The sequence below is a fragment of the Vombatus ursinus genome, unplaced genomic scaffold, assembly GCF_900497805.2.
Source record: "Vombatus ursinus unplaced genomic scaffold, bare-nosed wombat genome assembly UNPS02014798.1, whole genome shotgun sequence".
In the NCBI taxonomy this organism is placed as follows: Eukaryota; Metazoa; Chordata; class Mammalia; order Diprotodontia; family Vombatidae; genus Vombatus; species Vombatus ursinus.
The window spans coordinates 54,365,837-54,382,440 of record NW_020954576.1 but is presented as its reverse complement, the minus strand read 5'-3'; the positions used below and the strand labels follow the sequence as shown (position 1 = coordinate 54,382,440).

The window sequence follows — 16,604 nt, the reverse complement described above, 5'->3', positions numbered from 1 at the left end:
TAGAAAATGATCTAAGGGCTGTCAGGTACCTCCTGTCTCCCCATACCATATCCTTTTTCATTAAAGTAAAGCTTAATACTCATGTTTTTGGGAAGGATTTCTCCAACTGACTTCAGTTATTCTAAATCACCAGCACAATACTTGATTCACCCAGATCCTCAACTGCTAAACTTGTTCCAACTAACTGTTGGCATGAATACAGAATCAAGTAATTGCAGGGGATGGAAAGAGGAGAAAGAAAGGGAAACACTGACAATCCAAAATCATTTACATTTGACTTTGAAATTTGTTTTAACATGTTTGATTATAAATAAGTTTTACTATTTTATTTCAACATGCTTGTGCTTGAAATTCATAACATTTCCCAAAAAAAGTAATAAACTTAAAGGTTTGCTCAAGAGGAACTAAAACTATCCATCTCTACTACTCTAAGAGCTCCTGTGTGACTGCTGCTCACTACATGTTAGAGACAGGCAACACCACCTCTTAGATTGATTCAAAGTTTGTATCTAAGAAAGCACATGTTCTCATAGCTATTATTTATCTCCTTTTAGGTTTTATAAATGGCTTTCCTGACTGAGCTCAAAATAAGACTCAAATCTTTAAAAAGCCAAGGTGGTCTTTTACAATGTTGTTTAACCATATCTCCAATGGATACCTTATTATCCATTTGGGGATAATAAACTAGCTTAATAACCATGAACTTCAGTTTCAAAGGCCTTCTTTCTTATAGCTCCTGCTTTTAATTGAATAAACAAATATTTACTTCTACACAGAATTTAATCAAATGTTGTAAGTGACCATTTAAATAAGAGATTGAAATTAAAGTACAAAGGTTACTCTTTTAAAAGTAAAGCTTGTCTTTTTTAAAAATTAAAAAAATGGTTATCTTTTGTTTTTACATAATCTTTATTTTCAAACAGTCCCCTCTTGCCTCCCCAAGTGAGAGAGAGTCATCCCTTGAAACAAAGAATTTTAAAGAAAAAAAAAAAACAAGGCAAAAAGAAGCAGTTTAACAAAATCAATCAACATATCAACTGGTTCTAACAATATAAGCAAAATTTCACACCAACAGTCCCCTACCACATGCAGGCTTATCTTGCCACTGTCTGAATACTATTCCTTGACTGGGAACTCCATAACACAAGGACAGAATCTATTCTTTAATACAGAGCCTATTACTGTGATCATTTTTTTTAAAAGTCTGTATAGACAGAGAGAGAAAGATATCTTTTTTCTATTTTGTGTTTTTCCAATGTATCTCTCTCATTCCTGTCCAAGTAAACCACCCCTTACAATAAAAAAAAGAGGGGGGGGAGGAATCTGGCAAAACTAACCAAGACTTTGACAAAGTCTGCTATTTGCAGTATTTCATACCCACATTCTCCCCTTTCTACAGTTTTGTACTACATAGCTACTCAAACATTTAGTCAGTCAATAAGCAGCTGTTAAGCCCCTTCTTATATGCTAGGCACTGTTCTAAGTGGCAGGGGTACAAAATGAGATAAAAGACAGTCCTTGCCCTCAAGGAGCTCCTTTTCAAAGAGTCTGGCCACAAAAAGCAGAAGAGATATAGAATGATAGTTATTGAGGAAGAAAACACCATGTGAGGGCTTTTTGTGGATGAGGGAGACAGGTATATTTGTAGGTAGTAGGGAAGGAGCCATTAGGGAGAAACTAAAGATAAGTGAGAGAGATGGGATGATAGAGGAGGCAATGTGTTGGTAGAGACAGTATGGAATGGAATCATTAATTCAGGTAGAAGGGTTTTTTACTTTGGCAAGGAGAAGGGTCACCTCAGTATGAGAGACAGGGTGAAAGAGGAGATATGGTCAGAAGCCCTCTGAATGATATGAAATGAGGATGAAGGAAGAATAGAGAGCTCATAATGAATGCTTTCAATTTTTTTTGCCTGTAAAATATGAGGCAAGGTTTGCAGCTGAAAGAGTGGGTCATAGGAGTTTTGAGGAGAGATGAAAAGATTTAGAAGAGGAGCTGTGGGAAATTGAATAGTAAGTTGACAAGGGAGGTTCCGAGCTGAGGTTTAGTGAGATTATCTTTAGTGATATAAGAAGTGAGTCTGTTGAGTAAAACCGAATCAACCACTGACCACCTTTAAAAATTCACTTCCTTTTCACCCTACTATTCCCTATTACAGATGAATATTGCTTTTAAAATTTATGAAACCAATAAATTACTAGAGTAATTCTTAATTTTATAAAATCTACTACAGGGTTCCTTTAAATGGAAGTATCCGATTCTGTCAGTTCACAACTCACAAATAATTTGATATAACATCCTGTAGACTCTTCAACCTAAAGTTTGTTGTCAATATAATCTAAAGGCTGTCAATGTAAGAATGAACAGGGATAGAGCATACTTTCAAATGTAAAACAAAAGGGAAAATATATAGTTTACAAGAATTATATGTATTAATTTTCAGGAAGTCATACTGTCCAAACTAAGGTACTCAAATTTTACTCCAATAACCACATAAATATATATGGTAATTATAACCCAGCAAAGTAGTAAATCCGTCACTTAACTAGCCATTTAATTAGCTATTCAATTAGCCATTCCTATGGAAACATTTCAAAACCATCATGTTGTTCTATGGTTTTAAATTTTTCTGACTAGCTTTTAATGGAAATATTCAACCCTAAATAAGTGTGATATAGGAGAAAGGGCCACATATTTGTAGTTAGAGAACTTGAGTTTAAATCCTCACAACTTATATAACATTGGTTCAACTTTTCTGGGACTCAAGTTTCCTCATCTAGAAAACAAGAAGATTGGGCTCAACCACCTCTAATATCTCTCTCAGTTCTAAATCTATAATCCTCACAAAAAGAACAAAGAAAAAGAAAAAGACCTCATAGGTACAAATATATTTATAGCAGCTCTTTTTGTGGTGGCAAAGAACTGGAAACTGAGGGGATGTTCATCAACTGAGGAACAGTTGAACAAGATATGGTATATGAATATGATAGAGTACTACTCTGCTATAAGAAACGATGAAGGGAATGGTTTCAGAAAAACCTGGGAAGACACCTAAGAACTGATGCAAAGTAAAGTGAACAGAACCAGAAGAACAATTTACACAGCATCAGAAATAGTGTAAAGAAAATCAACTGTGAAAGATTTAGTAACTCTGATCAACACAATGACCCACCACAATTTCAAGAGTCAAAACAAAAAAATGTTATCCATCTAGACAAAGAACTGATGGCCTCAGAGTGCAGAATGAAGTATATTTTTTTTCTTCTTTCTTTCTTTTCCTATTTTTTTCTGCCCTCCTCTCAACATGGCTAATGAGGAAATTTGTTTTGCATGACTTCATATTTATAATGGGTTTTCTATTTCTTACGTTCTCAATGGATGGGGGAGAAGGAAGGAAAGGAGAGAATCTAGAACTGAAAAAAAAAACTGAATAAAAAACAAAACAAAAAATCTATGATTCTATGAAACAGAAGAATGTACACTATGGCTCAATTAAATCGTACCAAATGCAATACTTTATTGTAAATGAAGTACTGTTTCTACTCCAAGATTAAAAAAAGCAAAACAGGAATATGTACATCTGTTTATACCTTCAGAGGCCAAGCCTTCATTTGTTAAGCTGAATGCTAAGAGTTAAGTAAACTCTGATTTGATGAAGATTTTGGACCAATTTTATTTAGTGCACTGGGTATAGTATAATACCAAACATATTCAACCTACAAGGAATATCTGCATAGCCAGAACATTTTGCCTACCATCAAGAAACTTTTATAGAAAATCTATAAACTTTTCTTGAAAACATGACTTGCAAAGGCATTATGAGAGAACACAATTACGGTACCCAAGAGAATTATATTCTCTTAAGCATATTTAGCAACTGAAAGAAAATGAAAATAAATTATTAGTTTAAATACTGACGTCAATCAACAAACATTTAATAAGTGACTAATATGTGACAGGTGCTAGAAGAAACATTCTCTTCCTCAGGGAGCTTCTAATTCTAAAGGAATTATGCAAACAAAGGCAGAGATCTACAAAAGGAAGAAGTGTTCAAAAATTTTGTTTTCCCTATTCTTTGAACTTTGAAAAATAAGTAATACCAAATCAAAATATGTTTTAATGCTACAGAAATGATTGGTTTTATTTGTTTTTAAAGATAACGAAATAACATCCAATTCTCGGCAACTATAACAGAAACAGAAGGAAAATGAAAAATGAATGGTAATACAGTAATTGAGTTTAGGAAGACAGTTACTACTAGTAAGTCTCCTGAGACTGTTTTATCATCACTCACGGCTAAAGTCAGCACTTCAAAATTTAGATAAGAAAGCTTTATTCTTCTGCTAGAATTTCTAAATGACCTTAATGACTTTCATAAAGACTCAGAATACTTAAATGAATCTTTAATCTCCATGACTAGGGTAACTCTTCAGAAATGTATGTAAAGTGAGACATTCTACTAGACTAAATGATAGACATTCAACCAGGCTAAAAAACAACTGAGAGAAAAGGGAAGCTGTTTCATACTCCTCTTTGTATCACCTACCCTAACCTACCCATAATAGATTCAGGAAATAATGATTTGCTCTTGCCTGATAAAACATCCTACAGATCACATAAAGAAAAAGAAGAAAAATAGATCACAGGTTTTTGTGTCATGTATGCTTTGGAAGTCTAGTGAAACCTATTAAACTTCTTTTCAAAATATTTTTAAATGAATAAAATAAAGTGCATAGGACTACAAAGGAAACCAATTATCCTGAAGTACAATTACCAAACTACTAGTTGTCCCTAGGGTAACAAAATCTACACTCGGTTATCATATCATATAAGGTTGAATCAACAAATTGTTATTCATTCCTTTAATTTTATGGTTCAAAGTAAATCTATTGTAATCATTAGGGATGTAATAACAGCTTCTTTAATCATTCTGACGCTACAAAAGATTTTCAATCTTGACTTCATAGTTGAGTATTTTCAACTTCCCAGAGTGAACACTAGTCTTCATCTATACCATGACCTCCAATTTCTCAAACTTTCAATTATCTCCAGGCCATCACTCCTGAAATAGCCACTCTCTCCTCCTATACCCATCTCGACCCAATGGTGAACCAGCTGAACTCTGCATTGTTCCCTTGAATCTCTGGACCAAGTATCCTATCACCAATTGTGTTCTGTCAAACCTCGGCCTTGGATCCCTCCCACTATTTGCCACCTTTGCTCTTAGACATGAAGCTAAACTCAGGTGCAGAAAATCACACAATCATTCTGACTGAATCCACTCCAACAAATTTTAAGTTACACAACTTCAATGGTGCCACGACTACTGTCAGGCATTCCTTTTATACCTCTCCCTTATCAATTCACTATCCCATTCTCCACAGTTGCTCCTCCAAACCTTTTCATCCCTTCTTAAATCTCCCATGACTCCCCTTCTCTGTAGCTCCTATTTTACTGAGAAAAAAAAAATTGAGGCCATTTGCCAAGAGTTCTCTTCTCCCCTCATCCTCATCTCATATCACTCAGATGCCTTTTGCCATATCTCTTCCTTCAGACCATCTCATATAATTGAGGTGGCTCTTTTCCTTGTCAAGGTAAATGACTTTAGCTGAACAAGCGATTCCATTCCATACCACCTTCACCAACAGACTGTCCCCTCTATCATCACTTATCTTCAATCACTCCCTGTCTACAAAATGCTTCCTTACAGTCTACAAACATGCATGTTTGTAGACTCAATCAGAATATTACAGAGTATTGACTTCAAATAGAAACAGAGGTTACTCGACTTTAAATAAGCATCACTGTGTACCATATATTGACTTAGAAGAACAACTACTAACATTTTCTGTGTTCTGTTGTATTTTATTTATTTTGTTAAATATTTCCCAATTACATTTTAATCAGGTTCAGGCCACACTCACACATGGCTTTGTGTTAGACACCTCGGCTCTAAATAATAATGATAATTATAGTAAACAACTAACATTTACATGTGCCAGGCACTGTGCTACAGTGCTTTATAATTAGTATCTCATTTGATCTTTACAACCCAGTGAGGTAGGTGGTACTATTATTACCCCAATAAGGAAACAGGCAAGTCATTAAGTGACTAGCCTAGAGCCACACAGCTAATAAGTTACTGAAGCCAAATTTGAACTCAAGACTTCCTGATTTTAGGCCTGGTTTTATTCTCCTACAGAGTAGAGGCTCCTAAATCTTGCTAATTCTTACTGTGACTCGTTGGTATTTGAATTCTTTCTGACCGCTTGCAATACTTTTTTTTTTTTGACATGGAAGTTTGGATTCTGGCTATAATTCCCTGGAAATTTTCATTTTGGAGCTTCTTTTAGGAAGTGACTGATTCTTTTTATTTCTACTTTGTTTTAAAAAAGATTTCTAGAAACATGTCCAGGCTTTTTTTTTGGTCATATTGTAGAGGTAGTCCAATGATTCTTAAATTTTTTTCTCTCCTTGCTGTTTTCCAAAGGCAGTTTGGTTTTGGTTTGGTTTGTTTGGAGGATGGGGAGAAGCTAGATGGCCCAATGAACAAGTGCTGAGCCTAGAGCCAGGAAGACTTGAGCTCAAATCAGGCCTCAGATACTTACTAGATGTTTGACCCTGGGCAAGTCACTTAACTGCTGTTTGCCTTAATCCACTGGAGGAGGAAATGGAAAAACCCAAATGGGAGTCATGAGAAGTCTGAAATGACTGAACAACTACCACCTCATTTTTTTCCTGTTTTCAGTCTTTTGTCTGTTTTAATATCTCTTGTTCATTCATGCATGGAATCACTGGTATCTATTTGGTCCATTCCAATTTTCAGAGAGTTTGTTGCTTGAGCAAAAATTTATACCTCTTAGGCAACCTGTTAATTCCTTTTCCAATTCTTTCTTCAACAGCTTTCATTTCTTTCCCAATTTTCCTACCAGCACTCTCATTTTATTTGAAAGAACATTTGAAAAGTCTCTTTTAAACTCTTGGTTCATCTCTTCCGATAATTCTAGTTGAATCTGTGCCCAAAATGTGGTATATTTGGGGGTGGAGGGAGGGAGCTTTGCATGTAGATATTTTGGAGTCATTCTGTTCTTCTGGGTTTGTGTCTTGAGCACCCCCATCACCATAACAGCTTTTGATGTCGAGGTTCTTTTTTTTATGTTTGCTCAGCTACTTCCTGAATGCCTACTAATTCACCAGCAATGAACTTTGCCTCCCTCTTACTGTTGAGTGTACCACCATTCTTTTAGTCACCCAGGTTTGTAAACCTTGGGATCTTCAACTTCTCACTGTCACACTACATATGTATCAATTGCTGAATCCTGTTGTTTCTTGTGTGGAAATTGAGTGAACCACAATGACTCCATCTCATGACTCAATTCTAGATCCAGCTCAATTCCCTTTCTATTTAATTATGGGTCTAGTCCAATTTCTGCCTTGTGAGAAAACTTTATTGCATTGTTTGAACCTAGCTCTGTGTGGCTGAGAAGCCAGACCACCTTTACCTGCTGTTTAGAGACCCTTAATTAAGGAGCTAGGTTATGATGACCAGAAATTGAGTCATATCCAAGGATTGATGTAAGGAATTTCTCACAATTATACATCTCAAGCAACCCACATGTCTTATCTGAAAACCAGCCCCAAACTGGTCAATCAGTTATTGTTTCCATGTTCCTTTGACTGAATATTGACAAAAGAGGAGTAGGACACCTCTTTTTCTCATTTCAGGAATTGACATCTGTTTGCTCTCCCCCCCACCTGAGAAAGTCCCTAATCTTTCCTCCAATTAGAAATCAGATTTTGTATTCTGATTGTTTTCTTTTAATTAAATTAGTCTTATTTGATTAACTGTTCTTAATATCTAAAAATCTGTCTCACTCTGTATTTGGGGTCTTTGGACTGACTGGGGAGTCTACTGACCACTTATTTGCCTGTTTTGCTAATAAATCGTATAGCTTGTATTCTTTCCTCAGTTATTATCCACCACACTATCTCTACAACATTTGTCATATATAGTATTTTCTTCTGAAGTGAAACAGTGACTGCTCTAGTTCAGGTCCTATTCTTCTCTCACCTGGACTATTCCAAAAGCCTCATAATTGGTCTCAAGTCTCTCTCCACAACACTACATCCTTCATAGAACTGCCAAAGTGATCTTCCTAAAGGTCATATTTGACTTGGTATCCTCCTCCCTAAGGAATCCCTTTTACTTCTGGAATCAAATTTAAACGCTGGGCAGGTATTTTTAAAGCTTTGTACAACTGGGTCCCTTCCTATGGTAATGAATTTCTTAAACATTACTATCTTCCATATACTTTATGGTCTGGCTACACTGCCCTACTTTCTGTTCCTCACACATAATTCTCCATGTCCCAGCTCTGTGACATCATAATGGCTATAAGGAGTTGTGGGAAATTCGGCCTCAGATCAAACACTTGACACTTACTAGCTGTGTGACTCTGGGCAATTCACTTAACCCCAACTGCCTAAAGAAAAGAAAAAAGGAAAAAAAAAGGTGTTGTGGGAATATGGTAGTATCTTAGGATCAAGGAGAGCTCAAATCCCCCAAAAATATGCCAATAAAGCTCTAAAAATGAATCAGAACTGTGAAGGAAGATGCTGTTTGAATCCAGAAAGGAATATTGCTGTAGTGTAAGAAATGATAAGCCAGTTGATTTAGAAAAACATGGAAAGACTTGGACTTATGAAGGAAGATGCTCTCTGCCTTCAGAGAAAGAGATGATAGAAAGAAATAAGCATAGTATGGTTGTGTGTATATGTGTATGTGTATGTGTGTGTGTGTGTGTGTGTGTGTGTGTAAGGGTATATATATGTATATATGTCTATGTTTACAGATATCTCTGTGTGTGTGTCCCCATGCTTAATTGTAGCCTTCTTTGGTGGGGGGAGGGGAAAAGGGGGAGGTAATAAAGTAAAAGGAAGCAAAGAAAAGCTGGGCAGCCTTGAAAACAATGTATAGTATATATTACATATGTTTTCTTGAAATGGAAATTTATTGTTTTATATTGAATCCTCTCTTATGGTCTGCTGTGTATATGGCAATGTTTTTTTTTCTTTTCTCATTTTGAATTTAAGTGTAAATTTTTTTAAAATTACCAAAAAAAATTTATTTTAAAAGAATGAATCAGTAGGAATAATGATTAAAAAGAGAAAAAGGAAGGAAGGAAGGAAGGAAGGCAGGAAGGCAGGCAGGCAATGAATGAATAAATAAATTAGCTATAAACTCCTCCATTTGGTCCAAGATGCACAAAAAGACTGCCAGAATCCTGTTATTTCATGTAGTGGTCACAAGCCAGGGTAGGTAGAAGGTAAAGTATAAAATAGCCTAATTGAACAGTAGGAGGCAAGACCAAAGCACTGCCCAGAGTGGTGAACATAAAGGCAAAGGACAGAGCCAGAACATCGGCAAGAAAATGCAACATGAAGAACTCATTACCAGCAGGAGACCAATTTAGAGCAGTGCTCGAAGTGGGACATCCTAGAGCTTTAGCTAGAAAAAGAGACAGGACTAGACCAGCATGGGAGCTTATACCTCACCCATTCAATAGGCAGACTGGACATGAACCTTACAGGGAAATAAGTCTAGACAATTCCCAGAGAATGTAGGGCCTAATCTCAGCTATCAAATTAAAGATCAATCAGGTCCTACCCATACCATCCAGTAGTATACAAATGGAGCTTGGAGGAAGCAAAAGCCCTCAATTCAGAAATGGAGGCAGGGGATATAAGTAAACAGAAGAAAACAGAACACAATAAAGAAATGCCTTAGCCTAAGAGAAGTCCAAGGGGCAAATCCACAATAAGAGAGTAAATCCACATAGTCAAGTAGAGGCTCAAGGAAAAGCATGTACTGGTCACAAGGTCCACCAGAGTATCTAAAATAAGATAAACAAAAATAGAATTTTACAGGAAAAATAAAATCTAGGTAAAAAAGAATGACAAGAAGAATTAATAGCTTAGATAGTGGTAAACCTTACCCATTAAGTGAATTCTCCAAAAATCAGACAAAAATAAACCAAAATAAATGAAAACATGAGACAACAAGAATATTGGAACAAAATCAAAAGATTTAAAAAAGAAAATTTAAGACATATAGTATCCCCAAAAAATGACCTGCAAAAAAGATAGATAATCTAAAAATAATTAGACAATCTGGAATTCATAACCAAAAAAATCCTTGTATACTACACAAAGATCACATCATAAAATACATTAAATTTGACAGTAATATAGTAGGGAACAAAAAGGGCAGGGCAACTGAAAGAGAAATCATAATTAAAACAAATTCCAACATTAGAAGGGAATTAAAAAGACAAAACTAAAGAATAATGCTCAGGAATCAAGGAAAAGACAAGGGGAAGCAAAGATGAACGAAGTAGGAAAACGCTGGCAAACTTTTACCATCTTTGTAAAGAAGGTGGCAGAAGTAAAGAAAAGATGGAATGAAATACACAAACAAAAGGAGGGTAGAGAATGGATACTGGAAATATCTTCCCAGATCCTCCATGACCTAAGAATGGCATGCAGAGAATTCTCATCATTTCCCACTTGGTGACTTTCCTAGATGTCATCATCTCAAGAAACTCATCACTCTGCAAGAAGAAATCAACTCAGAAACTCACACCTCCTCAGTTCATTTCCCACCCTAGCTGCACAACATCATCATGAGTCTGCTACAACTTTCTGCCACCACAAACATCTGATTTTCAATTTTTTTTTAACATATTATCTCCCTCATTAGATTGTGAACTCCTTGAGGGCAAGGACTTTCTTATGCTTTTCTTGGTATCTCCAGCACTGAGTAAAGTGCCAGGCACATAGCAGACACTTACCAGATACTTGTTGACTCTGACACAAATAAAGAGTAATTATGAATGTGAGAAAATTATATCCAATAAAAGGCCTTTGAAGGAAAAAAAATTTTAAATAACAAACTTAATCCTAAAGAATCAATAAGTCAAAGAACAAAGCATAGAAACCAAAGAAAAATTCAGGAAAGAAATTTACAAGATAACATTAAAACTGAAGGAATGTAGCTAAAGAAGTCGTTAACAGAAAATGTATATCACTATATGCTATCATGGCTCCTTCCTCTGAAAAAAGGAAAGAGAAGAACAATGAATTGGGGATAAAAGCGAAATAATGAGAAAAGTAACAAATTAAAAACTTTCAAGCAAACACAGAAGTAAAAATTCAAAAATCAAAGAAGAAATTAACAAAATTGAAAAAATAATAAAACCAGGAGCTGTTTTTTATTAAAATAATAATTTTAAAAATAGAAAAGAGTTGCCTACTTGAATTTTAAAAAGGAGAGATAAAAATTGAAGTGTTCATATCAAAAATGAAAAAGGAGAATTCACAACAATTTACAACAAAATAAAGGAAACCGTTTCAAATTATTTTGCTCAATTGTATGCCAAAAAAACTTACAGCCTAGATTGAACAGATGAATTATTATAGAACTATAAAATGGTCAGCTAAAATAAAAAATAATTATTTAAATAATTCTATGCCAGAAAAACTGAACAAGCCATAAATGAACTATCAAGAATTTTTTAAATGCCATAGTTTACAACTGAATTCTAGAAAACATAAAAAGAATAGTTTAGCAAATATGCAACATATTTAAAATATCATATATCATAAAAAGGTTGGATTTATACCACAAATACAAGATTGACCCCATATAAGAAAAACTATGAACATATCAACAACAAAAATGACAAAACCCAAATGACTATATCAATAGACACCGAAAAGACATGACAAAATCTAAAACCCATTTCTGTTAAAAACAAGAACAAAAACTAGAAATCAAAGGAATTAAAGTACTTTCCCATAATATCCTAAGTATAATCTATCTAAAACCAAGGACAAACATTCTATGTAAAGAAGAAATAAGAATGTGCCTAACATTTGTCTACACTTTTCCTCTACTCTTTCCAAAGAGTTCCAAGGGGCAAAGCAAGAATGTTATCACCACTATTTAATTTGGTGCTAGAAAGCCTGGCTATTGTAATAAGACAAGAGAAAGAAATCAAGGAAATGAACACAGGCCAAGAGTACTCAGCATGTTCCATGTGTCTGGAATGGTCACTTCCCTCACTACACTTCTTGAAATTCCTGATTTCCTTCAAGACTCAACTCAAATGCCTCCTACTTGCAAGAAAACACATTTTTCCCCCAAGTATCCACTTTAGTGTTACTATGTATCTATTTTTATGTATCTTTGTAAATAACCGTGTACACACACCCACACATACCCACACACGTTTTCTCTATTTAGTCTAAGTTCCTTGAGGTCAACAACTATTTTGCTTTCCTTTTTGTACCCACAGCCAGCTGAGAGGGGTTGAGTCCATCAGCAGTCTATTCTTGCTCACACCTAAATCCAGGTCAGGAACTTTCAGGGTTCAGACCAGCACAATAACTAGACTTTGTCCTACATCACACCACTTTGGGAACACTGAAAGGTGGTAGGTCCCTAGTTGATAGGTCTCTGAGATGCTGAAAATACAACACTCAATATCTCAAGAAATCTGCAGAAGAACCCAAGATGACAAAAGCTCAGTTCAGACATTCCCCCAAAGAAGTACGCAGATAACATGAAGTCTGAAGTCAGGAAACAGGCATGAAAGAAAAGCAAACAAAAAGAATCCTACAAAACAAAAAGCTATTGTTGAGACAGGAGTGCTTAAGACACAAACCCAGAAAAAGAAAACGATTCCAAAACACCTACAAGCAAAGGCTCTCCTTAAAAAGTTTTTTTTTAAAGAAATAAATGAAATGAGAGCACTAGAGGGGGAAAAAAAGGAAAAAGAAATGAGAGTTGTGAAAGAAAGTACTAGAAAGGAAATAATAGCATCCAACTGCCTAAAATTAAAATGGTTCAAATAAAACTCAATGGTCCTACACTGCATAATGAGGATACAAATACAAAACGACACAACAGCTGTGTGGTTCTGACCCTAGTGAAAGGATTGGGGTCTCAGATTCAGCCCCCAGACTTTGGTAAAGAAGTGTTTATGCTTTACTTTTGGGGGAGGTATGAAAGAGTTTTTAAATCACTTGATGAACTTATAGGGCAGTAGCCATTGGCTGAACGATTAGATAAATTCCCAGGGGACATTAAAAATCAAAATCAAGGTCTGAGCAGTTAGTAATTCCTGGCATTACAGAACCAGCTCTTGAGAGCAAAAAGCTTTTTTGCCTTGTGAATCTTTAGAGGAGATGGATTTCTTTCTCCTCCCTCCCCATAACTGGCTATAGAAGTTTGCAGTTCAGCAACCTGTCTAGTGAAAAATACTATGACAGGTAGAGAGCAGGTCCCAGATCTAGCTGCAAAGCTGGAGTGAGATACAGAAAGGAGGTAAGCCTAGGGAGCCCAGCAAAAGTAAAGAACAGAATGAGCTCAGATAAGACATTATACTTGGAGGGAACAGTGAAGATGAATAAAGACATCAGGTACCTGCAGTGCCAGAGGTATGAGTTGTCTTGGTCAAATACATCCCTTAGGTATGTGCCTCTTTATTCATGTACTCTGTGTGTGTGTGTGTGTGTGTGTGTCCCTAATTCCTACTAATATTACGCATATTTGTGGGAAAGTATGCTCTAGATTTATGAGAATCTTTTGTTAATACTATTCCAGCCATGTAGTTTCCACAAATACCTTTGCTTTAAACTAAGTGTTTTACTCGGCATACTATTAAAGGTGAATGCAGGACTTTGGGCTCATGAGCTTAGACTCACAGAACACCTTAAATCTGGGAAGTCATTCAATAGGAGAACCACCCTCTGAATATAAATGGGGAAGTGGAGCCCATAGACAACACTATATGCACAGTAACTTGAACAATTGTAAATGAAAAGATCAAAAGGAAACTGAACTTTTGAGTAAAGAAAAAAACAAAGAAGGTCCTGGAAGAGATGAGGACACTAGCCCTTGTCTCTTGCAACAAAGATGCGCAATAACTCCTAGGACAAATCACAGTACTTATTATAACACAAAGGCATACACAGATCCAAGACTAAGCATTCCCACTGGCCCTTCCAATTCCCCTCAGGGACAGAGCTCTTGAACATAAACAATGTCAGACAAGGTTTCTGCACTGGATGTTTTTGCCTGTTTTTCTTTTGTCAGAGAAGTTTCAATCTGGGGGCTGGGTGGGAAATAACTGTGATGTAACCACAAAAAGAATCAATGAAACTTAAAAAAACATACAAATTATACTGACCAAGCTTGTCCCCTACTCAAATGAGATGAGAAAGTGCACCTCCCTTCCTTCTTTGCAACGATGGAGAACTGATTATATAGGAATGTAACACCACATACACTGTCCGTCGTGGAAGAGGTGTTAATTTGTTTTACTGGGTTTTTTCCCCCTGTTTCTTATCTATTCTTTGTTAAAAGGAAATGTTTGGGTAGGGAAGGGTGGAGGGATATATTGAGAAATTAATATTAATATATAAAGAAAAAAGATACAGGTATAAATAAAAGATATAAATAAAAATTAAAGCCACAAAAAAGAAAATCAAAGAAGGAAAAAAAGGGAGTTCAAGATGATTCTAAAAGAGTCAGGATGATTAAAATGGTGTAGGGCAAGGGAAGAGTCTTTGAGGAAAATCCAGATTTTTGGTGGGGAGGCCTAAATGATAAGCTTTTTAAATATAATGCATCTGAGATAATCGTGCCATACTCTAGTATTCTAATACATCTTACTGAAATGAGTATGCTATTCAGTGATACAGATTGCAGCCCATCCACATTTGCTCATCTGGTGCAATGTCAATCCATATCCTCCCATAAATCTTTGCCTTAATGTCCGTTGAGTATCTTGGAGGCCATTCTCTCACTATATTGACATTACATGTATACCAAGTGAATATGTAGATTGTTCACTGGTTTGCTCTTGTTCTCGCTATGTGACAACCACTTATTTTTCCTGGTCATATATTTCTATGAAGACATTTTTCACTCTGCTTATTCAGCTTAATTCCTCATTTATAATGTGTTGTAGCTGATTCACACTAATAATGCACCTTTTCTCTACTGACATTTAGATGATACTTAACTTCAATTCTTAGAAGACCAGAATATTCCATGATTTGAAGCCATACAACTGCACCAGAAGACTAATAACATTAGGAAGATGATCTTTTGTTTCAGGGAGAAACTTTAGGTCTGAAAGATTGCCTCTGAGAAAATGTACAATTCAGTTAATTCTCCTACTTTCCTCCATCTATTCAATCATAGTTCCATTCAGGTCATCATCCATTTTTAGTATCTGTCATAGATAGATGATAGAGATGTAGATATATAAATATAGAGAGATATATATACACATATATACACACATGTGGATATGTATGTACATATATATATATAAACATACATATACTGAAAAAAATGCTTTATGGGTTCAGCCAACTGCATTATCAAAGTATGAACAATAGACATTGTTGAGCTTGGCATTTCCTGATTAGAATGTTAAACCAAACACCTGAAGGATTGTGGATTTCATTTGGTAGGTTCTTCAACATTCTGAGGCTCTATGAAACAGCACACCGTGATTTGCAAACAGGATTGACTTGAAGACAATGACATATAAAGATTCTCTCTTTGACATATATTCTATCCTGCACCCCCTCCATAACAGTGACAAATATCTTCAGAGAACACAAATGTTTGTTTAATGCCTCCCTTGCTGTTAACAATCAGAAGTTTGATGAACCTCTGTTGTTAGCAACTTTAGAGAAATCTTACATGATTTTAGCAGAAGCATGGAAGACACCTTTCTGGAGATGTACCTTTTAGGGCAACATTTTGTTCCATCAAATACTTCTTTATAGGCAACAAAAAATAAGTATGGTGAAGCCTTATAGTTTCTATACCTTTCAGGCAACTATACAACTAAAGATGATCCAATATAGAATGGCATTTGCTCTCAAGGATGTCCTCATCCTTGGGGGCAGTCAGGTGGCCCAGTGAATAAAAAAGCACTGGGCCTGGAATCAGGAAGATCCAAGTTTAAATCCAACCTCACTTACCAGCTCTGCAACTCTGGACAAGTCAGTTAACCTCAGTTTCCTCAACTGTAAAAATAGGATAATAATAGCACGTACCTCACAGGGTTGTTGTGAGGATTAAGTGAAGTAAAGTGCTTAGTATAATACCTGGTACATAGTAGGTACTATATAGATGCTTATTGCCTTCCCCCCTCATTATCTGTACCCCCAAAAAAGTTTACATAATTGAGAATGAATAAAAAAGTGAAAATGAAAAAAAATGAAGGAAAAAATTTATGAAGAGCTTACTGTGCACAAAACACTGTGTCAAGAAGTATCTCCAACACAGGAGCTATATGAACACGATGACAAAACACTTTTCACACAAATAAAGTCAGATCTAAATAATTGGAAAAACATCAGCTGCTCATGAGTAGGCCAAGCTAATGTAATAAAAATGAAAATTCTACCTAAACTAATTTACTTATTCAGTGCCATACCAATCAAACTACCAAAAAATTATTTTATAGAGTCAGAAAAAATAATAACAAGACTCATTTGGAATAACAGTCCAGAATATA

General features: G+C 35.6%; 1 protein-coding gene across 2 annotated transcripts in view; it reads right to left on the bottom strand.

Moving 5' to 3' along the window:
- The window catches only part of ASH1L (ASH1 like histone lysine methyltransferase), a 244,442-nt gene that overhangs the window by 136,622 nt on the left and 91,216 nt on the right, over positions 1-16,604 (bottom strand). The gene's annotated exons all lie outside the window — the stretch shown is intronic.